The sequence below is a fragment of the Lissotriton helveticus genome, chromosome 7, assembly GCF_964261635.1.
Source record: "Lissotriton helveticus chromosome 7, aLisHel1.1, whole genome shotgun sequence".
Classification (NCBI taxonomy): Eukaryota; Metazoa; Chordata; class Amphibia; order Caudata; family Salamandridae; genus Lissotriton; species Lissotriton helveticus.
The window spans coordinates 313,367,606-313,382,885 of record NC_136068.1 but is presented as its reverse complement, the minus strand read 5'-3'; positions in this window follow the sequence as shown (position 1 = coordinate 313,382,885).

Sequence of the window (15,280 nt, the reverse complement as noted above, 5' to 3'; positions counted from 1 at the left end):
TCCGACTGGTTGTGTCTTGGCTGTCTCCAACTTCAACAGCACCAATGGTGGCAGATTGACTTGTAAGCAGCACTTCCAGAGCAGTGGTGACCTTTACCAGTCCCCTCGACCCATCTGTGCTGCAGTGCGCCAGCCCCTCCTGCATGGCCACGGAGCACCTGCATAGTAGTGAAGTGGCAGTTGCCAGCCTGTTCATTGCCCTCGTATGTTGCCCCATTTTCTGCCTCTCCCTGCGCCTTGTAACTCTGTCCTCATCCATTTTGCTGCACAGCAGCATCACAGACTGGGACATGTCCCGCATGCCCGCTGCCATCTCCTTCATTCCCTCTGCCATTGAGTTGATGCCCTTGTCAATGTTACTCATGTTATCATTGAGACGCCTCATTTGTCGTTGGACTGACAGTATTGACTTTCCTTGTAGGTGCGGCACCTTGACCATGATTGCCTCCAGCCCGCCAAAGACACCATGGCTCTCATCCTGTGGAGGTGGACTTGTCACACGAGCCCTGCGGCGGCGTCTGGTACCTATGTGTGCTCCTTCAGTCGTGACCACCAAATCAGCATTGCTGATATCCTGTGACACAGTAGGAGTCCCCAGCAACAGCACACCTTCTAGGTCTCACCACTGCAGGTGGTGTTGATGTTGGTGAGGCTGGCTGTAGTGGTGAGGCTGGCTGTGGTGTTGTTGTGTGGCCTGCACTTGTAGTGGCCTTCTCTGTAGTGTCCTTCTGGGGTGCCCTCTCTCCCTTGTCCTGCGCAGTCCTGCGTGAGGTCTCACCTGTGGGCAGAAATTGTACATCAGCTCAGTGTACATGCAGCCCTTCATTGCAACAATTAAAATACATTTCTGCAACACTATCTCATTGTCCTCTGCCTGCTTCTCACTGATGTGTGTCACTGGCCTTGTTGTCCAGTGCTATTCCTGTCATGATAGGGGTTTCACTGACTACATCTCCCATAATGCATTTCTGGTCTGAAGTAAAACCTGTCCTGGAGTGTGATTCACATAGCCCAATTGAGGATTTGGGATAGAAGAAGGGGGCACAATGCTGTGCATGCTTCTTACCTTGTTTTGAAGCAGCTCTGGCAGAGCTGTCTGCATCCCTTATTCAACAGACGCTCTCTGGCTCAATCGTGGTCTCCGCAAGTCTCTCGAGTTCAGTCAGGGCAGGTGCCCTGTTCCTTCCTCCTTCCGTCAGGCTAGCTTGTTTTTTGTGTTCAGTCATCTTCCTATTGGTGATGATCCGGAGGTCATACCAGCTCTTCTTCAGCAAATCAATGTCCGGGGGGGTCACTCCAATGGCATTCACCTGGGACAGGATTCCAAGACAGATTTTGCGTTTCTCCGATTCTTCTACTTGCAGGGACTGTTTTCCAAAAAGCTTGGTGTGCTGCTTAACTACCTCCTCCACAAGGACCTGCAGTTCCTTCTGGCTGAATTTGAGTTTCCTCTTTCTTTCCCCTCCTTCTGTGTCCTGGCTGGCCATTGTGCAAGATTTTCTGAGTGAGTTCAGGCAGTGTCTCTGTTGCTCTCCTCTGCACTCCCAGCCTCTCCAGAAGGTTCTGATTGTGTGCACCTGCCTGGGTGTGGCCACTTCCTGGTTGGGAGGGGTGGTGGTTGCACAGGATTGGCTGATTCTTCAATTGCTGTGTATTTGAATTTTCGATTCAGTATTTACCGATTCGGAATTTACCGATTCGGAAACTCCGATCGGTATTGCGGATTCGGTAAATATTTACCGATTTTTACCGATTCGGTAATAATTACCGAATTATTACGTACATTGGAAATACCGATTTCTAAATACCGATTCGGTAAAATTCGGTATTTAGGAATATGCATTTCTAAATTACCTACATATAGCCCCATGTGCCGTTTTAATGAATTAGGATCTCTCACCAACTGGTAAAAGATTATTAAACACCATGGGAAAGGAACACAACTGAGGAAATGGAAAGAAAATGATCCAACGACGTTCACTATGCAGTGAAGGACGATGATCTGTTAAGGTGCTCCCATGTATTTATCTATATTGAATGTTCAGGTGCTTTGGTGCTGGAAAACCACAAGATGGCACTGTTGTATTAATTCTGCCCTTGAAATAAATCCATGCGTCAGAAATCATAGTTGTGCAATATCCATTAATATCCATTAAAATCAGCAGTAAAATATTGTTTAAATATAGTGTGTTTAAAATTGATACAGCAACAGGACAAGAACATAGAATAAAGTCCTACAGCACACTCAAACTTAGTTTTAGTGTTTCTTTCCCGTAGTGGTAGGACTAATCGGACAGCAATGCTCCGGAATGAGTTTCAATCCACTTAGGTAACTTTATTGAACGGCACAAGACGTGGTTGGCATGACGAGCGCTGAAGTACAAAGTAAAGGTAGTGCTTGTGATCAAAGATGGCGGCACGTACATCACGCCATACCACGGAAGGCTCGCGGGGCGTTGCTGGATGAGGCGTCGGTCAGCAGCAAGAAGAATGACAATGAAGGACGTCATCAGTGATTCCTCTGCTTACACACGAAGACGGTAAGGTGCGCAAGCAAAAATTCAAGTGAAATTAAAGTGCAGCCGTTATCACCAACTGCTTCTGAATTACTGCGGTTTAGGAAATTTCCCAACATGCAATGAAATTACATCCACAGCCCACCAAAAGCACTACAAGTCCCTCACATGAAGGAAGGCTGGCAGAGAGTGGAAAACAGTTGCTAGTCTACACAGTTAATGTCGAACATCGCAACCTGTAATTCGATCCTCCCAAGGAAATAAAAGCAAATTACGGCAGGCAGGCAAGAATGCTTGCGTCAACAGGGCAACACCATGTAGCAGAACAGGCAGAAAGGCAGGGGAATCCTCCACGGACTGTAGGAGAAGCGCGCAGGGAAGCAACAAAATACAGTAGGGACTGGCACTTAAAGGATATGGGCGACCAGTGGAGTGGTCATTGGTGGGGCTCGTAGGGTGCCAGTATACTTCTGAATTAGTAGTTAGAAGAAAAGGAAGTTCATTACCTTGAAGTTACTTAAATCTTAAAAGTCCATTGAAGTGGCAGGTGGAAGTTCACCAGATAGTCGCCAAACTTGTAGTGAAGGGGTATGAATCAGGAATTAGACAAAGTAGTAGGTTTAGAAGTTTATTCCAAGTATATGCCAAGATAAAAACCCCTCCAGGAGCAGCCTCTTTCTTCTTCAGCTCAATCCCAACTGACTCTAAGAGTCCAGCATACCAGCATTCCATTACATCACATGAATGTCAACATTCTACATGATAATTAGACTGGCAAAGCAGAAAGGCAAAACCCTATACACTTTCACAGCTTTGTATCAGTAAGTGGCATGGTTATTCCTGTTGCACTTTTCTCACTCCATTCATTGGAGCCAATCAGAGAAATCAGACACACAAGGTGTTAGACCTGGCATCCTTGGCATGGTTTCCCCCTAAATGTTTGCCTTTAACCCTCCTGTTTTGCTGACTTCCTTTTTTCTGGCTTTATGACTCTGCACACTTTACTGCTGTTAACCAGTACAAAAGTGCTTGCTCTCACTCCTTCAAACCTGGAACAATTGGCTTATCCCCTATTAACATTTTTAATGTACTCGCAAGTCCCTAGTAATGTTGTACTACATGTACCCAGGGTCTGTAACTTCAGTTCTACTAGTGGGCCTGCGGCATTGATTGTGCCACGCACTTATGCAGCCCTTTAAACCTGTCTCAGGTCTGTCATTGCAGCTTGTGTGTGCAGTTTTAAACTCCCATTTTGACCAGGCAAAATAAACCTTTTTCCAGACACAAACCTTCCTTTTTGATACATATAAGTCACACCTGGGGTAGGAGCTGGACAGCCCTGGTGGCAGTGTGCGATGTAATTAAAAAAGGTGGTCATGTACTTTTCAGCTGTACATGTCCTGGTAGCAAAACATTCCTACGTTTGTTTTTCACTATTGCAAGGCCTACCTGTCCCATAGGATAACATAGCATTATCTTATTACATTAAATAATCTGTAACTTTCAAATGAGAATGGGTAAGTAGTTCATATTTGGTGTCTTTGGAATGTTAATGAAAAATTCTCTCCTGTGGTGATGTCGGATTTTAAAATAAAATTTTGGAAATGTCACTTTTAGAAAGTTAGTATTTTCCTGCCTTAGTCATTTAGTGCCTGCAGCCTATCTCCGGGTCACATGACTGGGTGTAGCTGACAGTTGGACTTTGTGTATTCCTCCTAGAGAATCACACACAATAGAAAGCTCAGGTGTGCTTGGATAGGCCATCACTGGCAGGATGGTAGGGCAGAGCTGGGCACAGCCCTACTTACACTTGAATAGGCTGTGTCCTGCCACCACACAAAGTGCTGCATACCTCCTGTAGTTAGTCTGGAGCCAGGGCAGAGAAGGCAGGAAACCCGTGTGCTTCAAAAGGAAACATCTAGAACCTTCTCCCACTGGAAAGGAGTATCTGGTATAAATATTGGTCCTCAGACACCAACTCTTTAGTACACTTCAGGACCTGTGGAGGTTCTGACAGGACTTAGGGCTGTTTTGCAGCTGAAAGGACATGCTCTCTGATAGGAAGGTGATGTGAGCTTTGTGGTGGAGAAGCACCACGATTACTGTGAGATAGGCAGAAAGCCAGGAGAGAGCAGCACCAGTGATAATCAAGCTTTGCATGTGGGCGAAAGAAAATGGAGATCAACAGAATCAAAGTCAGCTAAATGATCAGCAATACCGATTATAGAAGAACAATGGTTGTGGTGGACCCTGTATATTAAGAGGCATTTTCAAGAGGAGACAAATGATCACCTCTTTATGATCCCATGTGCAAACTCTTTATGATGACAAATTACTAAAGCTCATAACAAGCCGACAATAGATCACGCAGAAAGTCAGCTATTAGGTTGAGTTGGCATGAGCCCAAAGGACAAAGTACTTTATGAAAAACTACTTACAATGACATTAAAGTGTAATGTTAGATAATGGAAAAATGGAGGAAGAAAATGGGTTTTGGAAGGAGCATTAATCAGTGGAATCATAAAGACAAATTGATCAAATTATGTTTGCCATCTGATATTGACAACTTTTATTCTGTAAAATTATATGAGGCTGTATTGCAAGCTTTGTGTGTCAGAGTGATGACAAGAAGCTGAAGTGTATACAAATCTTGGAATTAGCTTTGAGTAGTTTTTTGCTGAAGTTTAATTCCTGATGTAGTGATGTATGAAAATGATTTACAGTAAATACTCATTGAATTTTACTTGTGTTCATCTTGTTTCTTATTTGAGCTGAAAAGTATCTCTTATAAAGCTACTTTTATTGTGTTAGAGCACTGTTCAGATATGCGTAAAGTTTTCCTCTTTCCACTCGCCTTCACCCAGATGCCTGTCAAACCGGTGGTGATCGCTGTGTAATTCATCTACACAAATATGTATGAAGTTGGGAAAAGGTAAGTTCCTTTTCAGGTCTGTTTGAGGGGTGTCTTATCTTTAGGTGGGCCAAACACAGTTTAAACAGACGAACAGGAAAAAGGGCTTCTGAGTGTCAAACGGCAAATCTGATATTTAGAGCAGGAAGGCAATTCACAGAAGCTTCAGGATGCCTCTTACCAAGGAGTTCATGTGGATATGTGTCTCCCTCTGCTTGGTTCCTGTCCCAACATGCTCCTTGCCAAATTCCTGCAGCCCTGGCATGAACTTGTTGGCAGGGGAACAGCCCAGGAATGGGGTCAGATGTGTCTCCCTCTGACAATTCCTCTGTAGATATAAACAGGATGTTAACTCAATAAAAGCCATAAGTGAGATGAAGGTAAGCAACAGGTGAAAGTCCCTGAATGAGGAGGTCTGCTTGTTGACTCTTCACAGTAGCTGCAACAGAGGTTAGCACAGACTGAAAGTTTGGGTATTTTCCTGCAAATGGACTCCCCTGCCTTTCTGTAGTAGCACAATTAATGTAGCAGAGGCAATGGTGGTCCGTAGCTCTCACTGATGGAGCAAGGTTTCATACGTATAGAAACTTGCTTGGACTCAGTCCTCTCGAAATAACATGTAACTTATTATTCAACATGTTTTGTATTATTAACAAATGCATTACTCTACATTTTTAGCATTTAGAGGAAGCTTGTCTATGTGCTTTTACTAACAGTAACCCGAGTGTCCTAAAATGGCCACCGAAGACGCGGGAACTTAACTGCGCATGCGTCTGTCACATCCACGTGATGTGACGTACTTTTTACTTGGTGGGAAATCTTTGCAGCTACGTACTAATGTCAAAATGGCCGCTACATGTTTCACACACTAATGCACCTGCTACGGCTTCAACTACATTTTGTTCATTCTGCTTAACTACTAATGCTATAGTTAAAATAAAGTAATGGGGATAGAGTAGAAATAAGTGGTATACAGTGCATTCATTTATTTTCATATTCTAATATGTTTCTTTTTGACTTTGCTGTTAGCACGTATTTGGGCCTGAAGTGTGCTTTTAAACTCCATTTTGAAAAAAGCTGCGTAATCAAACACAGAAAACCTTGAAGATGCTGACATTGACAAGCAGCCATGTCCTGGCTTACTCACAATATTCATGGGAACATGAACATTTGACCCCAGGAGAGGAAAAGACTGAGTGACTTCTATACTTTGTATATGATTTTGCAACAAATATTACTGGGTGGAATAAAATGCATGGGAAAGTAAATTATGGGCAGGAACATTGATTAACTATTGAATGAAAATGACTTCATACTGGTATGGTGTGATGACCTCTCCTCGCCTTTCTGACCAATCAAATGAAGGGAATACACAAATTTGCAACAGTGGGGGGTGGTACATTGCCTTGAAAAATAGTAGAATCTGAATCAGAATTGACTTTATTCGATTGCTTTGTATAACAATCATAAAAGTACATATTGACAATAAAACATTAACAGTTATAAAACGACTAAAAAGAAGTATACACAATTAACAGTCTTCATACAAAAAGAGCATATTACAGTTCATGATCACAATACAATTGTTTTCCTGTGAATAAGTACTTTCTTTAAAAACATACCTATCCTCCAGGCCCTGTGGATATCGTCCAGTATCTGCAGCGTGAGAAAGGCTGGACGGCATTGTCTCAAACCCAACTCCCTTAAAGTTGGGACAAGCCAGACTTTCCTCAGATTACTATAAAATCTGCAGAATAAAAAAGTCGATTCCTCTGAGTAATTATCACACAGACATGGGCCTAGGGTTTGTGACCAATCGTTCATACATGGATAACTCACGAGCCTATGATAGATATTACATCTAAAATGAGTAGGTAGTAGTCTGTCATAGCCACCAGTTCCAAACAGTAAATACGACTGGATATTAAAAGAAGATAAAATCAATTGATTGTACTGAACAGAGGGTTTTGTGCTCTCAGTAGCCAATCTTATAGTATCTCAAAGAATCAGTCCCTGTTTTTTAAATTTCCTTCTTGAAATTGACTGCATTGTATCCGGAGATTTGTAGTACTCTCGGTGGCCAAGATCAGACATAACATTTTTAATATATCTCAGCCACGGGATCAACAGCGCTCCTTCAAGTGTCATACTATTAGTTAATATATCCTGATTTAGCTTAGTCTCCGGTTTGGACCATATTCTGTGTCACAGAAGAATAGGCTCCATTTTTATCAGATCTGAAATAAATGGGAGGCCCAGCTCTGAGTAGCAAACATATGCCGATGTACTATTAGGTACAAAAGGGGATGGTGATGGACGGAGCATCTGAACCAATCAAACACTCACACCCAGTCAAAAGATCTGGGTTTGATCCATCACCGTTCTTTAGCCCACTCTGCCACCACAGTTTAGACATGGCTATGCAAATCAGTCTGACCCTGTGCCTCATGGGAACAGTCCAGCCCGAACTGCCAAGCCATGCCTTCCCTGGACCGGAAACAAGCTTCCGGGGACCGGTTTCTGGCATTCCAGCCGTCTTCAGCCCGGCTTGCTTGAATCCAGTGGCAAAGTGAGCAAGGGACTCACGTCTGAGCATACCCTGCCACACTTATGGTGGCCAAAGCGGTACAAAAGGGGGTGGTGATGGACGGAGCATCTGAACCAATCAAACACTCACACCCAGTCAAAAGATCTGGGTTTGATCCATCACCGTTCTTTAGCCCACTCTCCCACCCCAGTTCAGACATGGCTATATGCAAATCAGTCTGACCCTGTGCCTCATGGGAACAATCCAGCCCGAACTGCCAAGCCATGCCTTCCCTGGACCGGAACCAAGCTTACGGGGACCGGTTTCTGGCATTCCAGCCGTCTTCAGCCTGGCTTGCTTGAATCCAGTGGCAAAGTTAGCAAGGGACTCACGTCTGAGCATACCCTGCCACACTTATGGTGGCCAAAGCGGTACAAAAGGGGGTGGTGATGGACGGAGCATCTGAACCAATCAAACACTCACACCCAGTCAAAAGATCTGGGTTTGATCCATCACCGTTCTTTTGCCCACTCTGCCACCCCAGTTCCGACATGGCTATATGCAAATCAGTCTGACCCTGTGCCTCATGGGAACAGTCAAGCCCGAACTGCCAAGACATGCCTTCCCTGGACCGGAAACAAGCATCCGGGGACCAGTTTCTAGCATTCCAGCCGTCTTCAGCCCGGCTTGCTTGAATCCAGTGACAAAGTGAGCAAGGGACTCACATCTGAGCATACCCTGCCACACTCATGGTGGCCAAAGCGGTACAAAAGGGGGTGGTGATGGACGGAGCATCTGAACCAATCAAACACTCACACCCAGTCAAAAGATCTGGGTTTGATCCATCACCGTTCTTTAGCCCACTCTGCCACCCCAGTTCAGACATGGCTATATGCAAATCAGTCTGACCCTGTGCCTCATGGGAACAGTCCAGCCCGAACTGCCAAGCCATACCTTCCCTGGACCGGAAACAAGCTTCCGGGGACCGGTTTCTGGCATTCCAGCCGTCTTCAGCCCGGCTTGCTTGAATCCAGTAGCAAAGTGAGCAAGGGACTCACGTCTGAGCATACCCTGCCACACTTGCCACCCTGCCACACTTATGGCTCTCCACACCACTGGAGTCAAGCTATCCTGGCTGATGAAGGCTGATAGCCAGAAACCGAACCTTGGATGCTTGATTCCGGTCTGGGAAAGACATGGCTTGGTAGTTCGGACTGGACTGTTCCCATAAGGCACAGGGTCAGAGCTGATTTGCATATAGCCAGTGTCTAACCCAGGGTGGTGTGGAGTGCATAAAAACGATGGATTTAGGCCCAGGTCCTTGTACTGGGGTAAATGTATGACATTGTTCTACATTATGTCCATCAACTGTGCTTTTTGCAATTTTCACCCCGAGTGGACTGGGTATGCTCAGACGTGAGTCCCAGGCTCTCCACACCACTGGAGTCAAGCTAACCAGGCTGATGAAGGCTGATAGCCAGAAACCGGTCCTTGGATGCTTGATTCCGGTCTGGGAAAGACATGGCCTGGTAGTTCGGACTGGACTGTTCCCATGAGGCACAGGGTCATAGCTGATTTGCATATAGCCAGTGTCTAACCCAGGGTGGTGTGGAGTGCAAATAAAAGATGGATTTAGGCCCAGATCCTTGTACTGGGGAAAATGTATGACATTGTTCTACATTCTGTCCATCAACTGTGTTTTTTGCAATGTTCACCCCGAGTGGGCTGGGTATGCTCAGACGTGAGTCCCAGGCTCTCCACACCACTGGAGTCAAGCTATCCAGGCTGATGAAGGCTGATAGCCAGAAACCGGTCCTTGGATGCTTGATTCCGGTCTGGGAAAGACATGGCTTGGAAGTTCGGACTGGACTGTTCCCATGAGGCACAGGGTCAGAGCTGATTTGCATATAGCCAGTGTCTAACCCAGGGTGGTGTGGAGTGCAAAAACCGATGGATTTAGGCCCAGATCCTTGTACTGGGGTGAATGTATGACATTGTTCTACATTATGTCCATCAACTGTGTTTTTTGCAATTTTCACCCGAGTGGACTGGGTATGCTCAGACGTGAGTCCCAGGCTCTCCACACCACTGGAGTCAAGCTATCCAGGCTGATGAAGGCTGATAGCCAGAAACCGGCCCTTGGATGCTTGATTCCGGTCTGGGAAAGACATGGCCTGGTAGTTCGGACTGGACTGTTCCCATGAGGCACAGGGTCAGAGCTGATTTGCATATAGCCAGTGTCTAACCCAGGGTGGTGTGGAGTGCAAATAAAAGATGGATTTAGGCCCATATCCTTGTACTGGGGTGAATGTATGACATTGTTCTACATTCTGTCCATCAACTGTGTTTTTTGCAATTTTCACCCCGAGTGGGCTGGGTATGCTCAGACGTGAGTCCCAGGCTCTCCACACCACTGGAGTCAAGCTATCCAGGCTGATGAAGGCTGATACCCAGAAACCGGTCCTTGGATGCTTGATTCCGGTCTGGGAAAGACATGGCTTGGAAGTTCGGACTGGACTGTTCCCATGAGGCACAGGGTCAGAGCTGATTTGCATATAACCAGTGTCTAACCCAGGGTGGTGTGGAGTGCAAAAACCGATGGATTTAGGCCCAGATCCTTGTACTGGGGTGGATGTATGACATTGTTCTACATTCTGTCCATCAACTGTGTTTTTTGCAATTTTAACCCCGAGTGGGCTGGGTATGCTCAGACGTGAGTCCCAGGCTCTCCACACCACTAGAGTCAAGCTATCCAGGCTGATGAAGGCTGATAGCCAGAAACCGGTCCTTGGATGCTTGATTCCGGTCTGGGAAATACATGGCTTGGTAGTTCGGACTGGACTGTTCCCATGAGGCACAGGGTCAGAGCTGATTTGCATATAACCAGTGTCTAACCCAGGGTGGTGTGGAGTGCAAAAAAACGATGGATTTAGGCCCAGATCCTTGTACTGGGGTGAATGTATGACATTGTTCTACATTCTGTCCATCAACTGTGTTTTTTGCAATTTTCACCCCGAGTGGGCTGGGTATGCTCCGACGTGAGTCCCAGGCTCTCCACACCACTGGCGTCAAGCTATCCAGGCTGATGAAGGCTGATAGCCAGAAACCGGTCCTTGGATGCTTGATTCCGGTCTGGGAAAGATATGGCTTGGTAGTTCGGACTGGACTGTTCCCATGAGGCACAGGGTCAGAGCTGATTTGCATATAGCCAGGCCCGGACTGGCCGTTGCGGGCAGCGGGCAATCCCCCGGTTGGCCGCACGGGTAGGGGCCAGTTTTAGGCCCCTGGGGGCCGTTTTTGTTACACGGCCATTTTTTGCAGCATAGCTGCAAAAACGGCCCTGTAACAAAATCGCCCGAAAACCGGCCCTGGCACAGAGCGCGGTCACACCCTCAAACCCCCCCTGGGGGGAGGGGGGGCCGGCCGAGAACTTTGCCAGGACCGGTTTTGGTTCCCAGTGTCTAACCCAGGGTGGTGTGGAGTGCAAAAAAACGATGGATTTAGGCCCAGATCCTTGTACTGGGGTGAATGTATGACATTGTTCTACATTCTGTCCATCAACTGTGTTTTTTGCAATTTTCACCCCGAGTGGGCTGGGTATGCTCAGACGTGAGTCCTAGGCTCTCCACACCACTGGAGTCAAGCTATCCAGGCTGATGAATGCTGATAGCCAGAAACCGGTCCTTGGATGCTTGATTCGGTCTGGGAAAGATATGGCTTGGTAGTTCGGACTGGACTGTTCCCATGAGGCACAGGGTCAGAGCTGATTTGCATATAGCCAGTGTCTAACCCAGGGTGGTGTGGAGTGCAAAAAAACGATGGATTTAGGCCCAGATCCTTGTACTGGGGTGAATGTATGACATTGTTCTACATTCTGTCCATCAACTGTGTTTTTTGCAATTTTCACCCCGATTGGGCTGGGTATGCTCAGACGTGAGTCCCAGGCTCTCCACACCACTGGAGTCAAGCTATCCAGGCTGATGAAGGCTGATAGCCAGAAACCGGTCCTTGGATGCTTGATTCCGGTCTGGGAAAGACATGGCTTGGTAGTTTGGACTGGACTGTTCTCATGAGGCACAGGGTCAGAGCTGATTTGCATATAGCCAGTGTCTAACCCAGGGTGATGTGGAGTGCAAATAAAAGATGGATTTAGGTCCAGATCCTTGTACTGGGATGAATGTATGACATTGTTCTACACTCTGTCCATCAACTGTGTTTTTTGCAATTTTCACCCCGAGTGGGCTGGGTATGCTCAGACGTGAGTCCCAGGCTCTCCACACCACTGGAGTCAAGCTATCCAGGCTGATGAAGGCTGATAGCCAGAAACCGGTCCTTGGATGCTTGATTCCGGTCTGGGAAAAACATGGCTTGGTAGTTCGGACTGGGCTGTTCCCATGAGGCACAGGGTCAGAGCTGATTTGCATATTGCCAGTGTCAAACCCAGGGTGGTGTGGAGTGCAAAAAAACATGGATTTAGGCCCAGATCCCTATACTGGGGTGAATGTATGACATTGTTCTACATTCTCTCCATCAACTGTGTTTTTTGCAATTTTCACCCCGAGTGGGCTGGGTATGCTCAGACGTGAGTCCCAGGCTCTCCACACCACTGGAGTCAAGCTATCCAGGCTGATGAAGGCTGATAGCCAGAAACCGGTCCTTGGATGCTTGATTCCGGTCTGGGAAAGACATGGCTTGGTAGTTCGGACTGGACTGTTCCCATGAGGCACAGGGTCAGAGCTGATTTGCATATTGCCAGTGTCTAACTCAGGGTGGTGTTGAGTGCAAAAAAACGATGGATTTAGGCCCAGATCCTTGTACTGGGGTGAATGTATGACATTGTTCTACATTCTGTCTATCAACTGTGTTTTTTGCAATTTTCATCCCGAGTGGGCTGGGTATGCTCAGACGTGATCCCAGGCTCTCCAAACCACTGGAGTCAAGCTATCCAGGCTGATAGCCAGAAACAGGTCCTTGGATGCTTGATTCCGTTCTGGGAAAGACATGGCTTGGTAGTTCGGACTGGACTGTTCCCATGAGGCACAGGGTCAGAGCTGATTTGCATATAGCCAGTGTCTAACCCAGGGTGGTGTGGAGTGCAAAAAAGCGATGGATTTAGGCCCAGATCCTTTTACTGGGGTGAATGTATGACATTGTTCTACATTCTGTCCATCAACTGTGTTTTTTGCAATTTTCACCCCAAGTGGGCTGGGTATGCTCAGACGTGAGTCCCAGGCTCTCCACACCACTGGAGTCAAGCTATCCAGGCTGATGAAGGCTGATAGCCAGAAACAGGTCCTTGGATGCTTGATTCCGGTCTGGGAAAGACATGGCTTTGTAGTTCGGACTGGACTGTTCCCATGAGGCACAGGGTCAGAGCTGATTTGCATATAGCCAGTGTCTAACCCAGGGTGGTGTGGAGTGCAAAAAAACGATGGATTTAGGCCCAGATCCTTTTACTTGGGTGAATGTATGGCATTGTTCTACATTCTGTCCATCAACTGTGTTTTTTGCGATGTACTATTAGGGACAGATAAAATATATCTCATGAAAATATTTTCCACTGTCTGAAGTGACTGAGTATCCACAATGCCCCATACTTCCGCTCCATACATGGCTGCTGAAGCACACTTCGCTTTGTAAATCTGCAATAGGTCCCTTGGTGGTCTCCTTCCCAATTTCTTTGCGAAGTTGACGAGTGCCATTGTTGATCTTGCCAATGTAAGTTTTTTGTCAAGATTGCGCGAGACAAACGATCGCAGCAATCAAACAGCATTCCCAGATATGCAAAGCTAGAGGTATGCTCTATTTTCGGACCCTCCAGGAACATATCCCTGCATTTTTGACTCCCAGGGCCACATCTCATAACGTAAGTCACAGAGGTATTCACCTTAAGATTCAATTGGCCCCAAAAATTAGTGAAACTATTTAAAACTTTGTAAGCCTATTTGGGTGTGTGACATTAAAACTGCATCATCTGCATAGAGAAGTGCAGGTAAGGGACTTGCGGCTATTTGTGGGAAATCACGATTTTCCTTAATTAAGGCATCGCAAAGGCCATTAGTATAAAGATTAAAAAGAAAAGGGGCCAGAACACACCCTTGCCTGACCCCCTTTATAATGGGATATGTACTCGCGCCCCAGCGCCGCTATATAGGCATCTAAGTAAGAGGACAATTTGTACATCTACCCCTAGATGTTGGAGTATCTCCCACAATTTATCATGCCTTACAGAATCGAAAGCAGCTATTAAATCGACAAAAGCTAGGAAAAGCCTGCCTTTTATCACTCATATATATTTTGCAATCAGGATAGATAGGTTTAGGCTCTGCTCCACTGTACCACTATCTCATTGTCCTCTGCCTGCTTCTCGCTGATGTGTGTCACTGGCCTTGTTGTCCAGTGCTATTCCTGTCATGATAGGGGTTTCACTGACTACATCTCCCATAATGCATTGCTGGTCTGAAGTAAAACCTGTACTGGAGTGTGATTCACAATGCCCAATTGAGGATTTGGGATAGGGGAAGGGGGCACAAAGCTGTGCATGCTTCTTACCTTGTTTTGAAGCAGCTCTGGCAGAGCTGTCTGCATCCCCTATTCCACAGACGCTCTCTGGCTCAATAGTGGTCTCCACAAGTCTCTCGAGTTCAGTCAGGGCAGGTGCCCTGTTCCTTCCTCCTCCCGTCAGGCTGGCTTGTTTTTTGCGTTCAGCCATCTTACTCTTGGTGATGATCCAGAGGTCATACTAGCACTTCATCAGCACATCAATGTCCCGGGGGGGTCACTCCAATGGCATTCACCTGGGACTGGATTCCAAGCCAGATTTTGCGTTTCTCCGATTCTGCTTCTTGCAGGGACTGTTTTCCAAAAAGCTTGGTGTGCTGCTTACCTACATCTTCCACAAGGACCTGCAGTTCCTTCTGGCTGATTTTGAGTTTCCTCTTTCTTTCCCCTCCTTCTGTCACCTGGCTGGCCATTGTGCAAGAGTGAGTTCAGGCAGTGTCTCTGTTGCTCTCCTCTGCACTCCCAGCCTCTCCAGAAGGTTCTGATTGTGTGCACCTGCCTGGGTGTGGCCACTTCCTGGTTGGGAGGGGTGGTGGTTGCACAGGATTGGCTAATTCCTCAATTGCTGTGTATTTGAATCTCCGATTCGGTATTTACCGATTCAGAATTTACCGATTCGGAAACTCCGATCGGTATTGCGGATTCGGTAAATATTTACCGATTTTTACCGATTCGGTTATAATTACCAAATTATTACGTACATTGGAAATACCGATTTCTAAATACCGATTCGGTAATATTCGGTATTTAGGAATCGTTATTTCT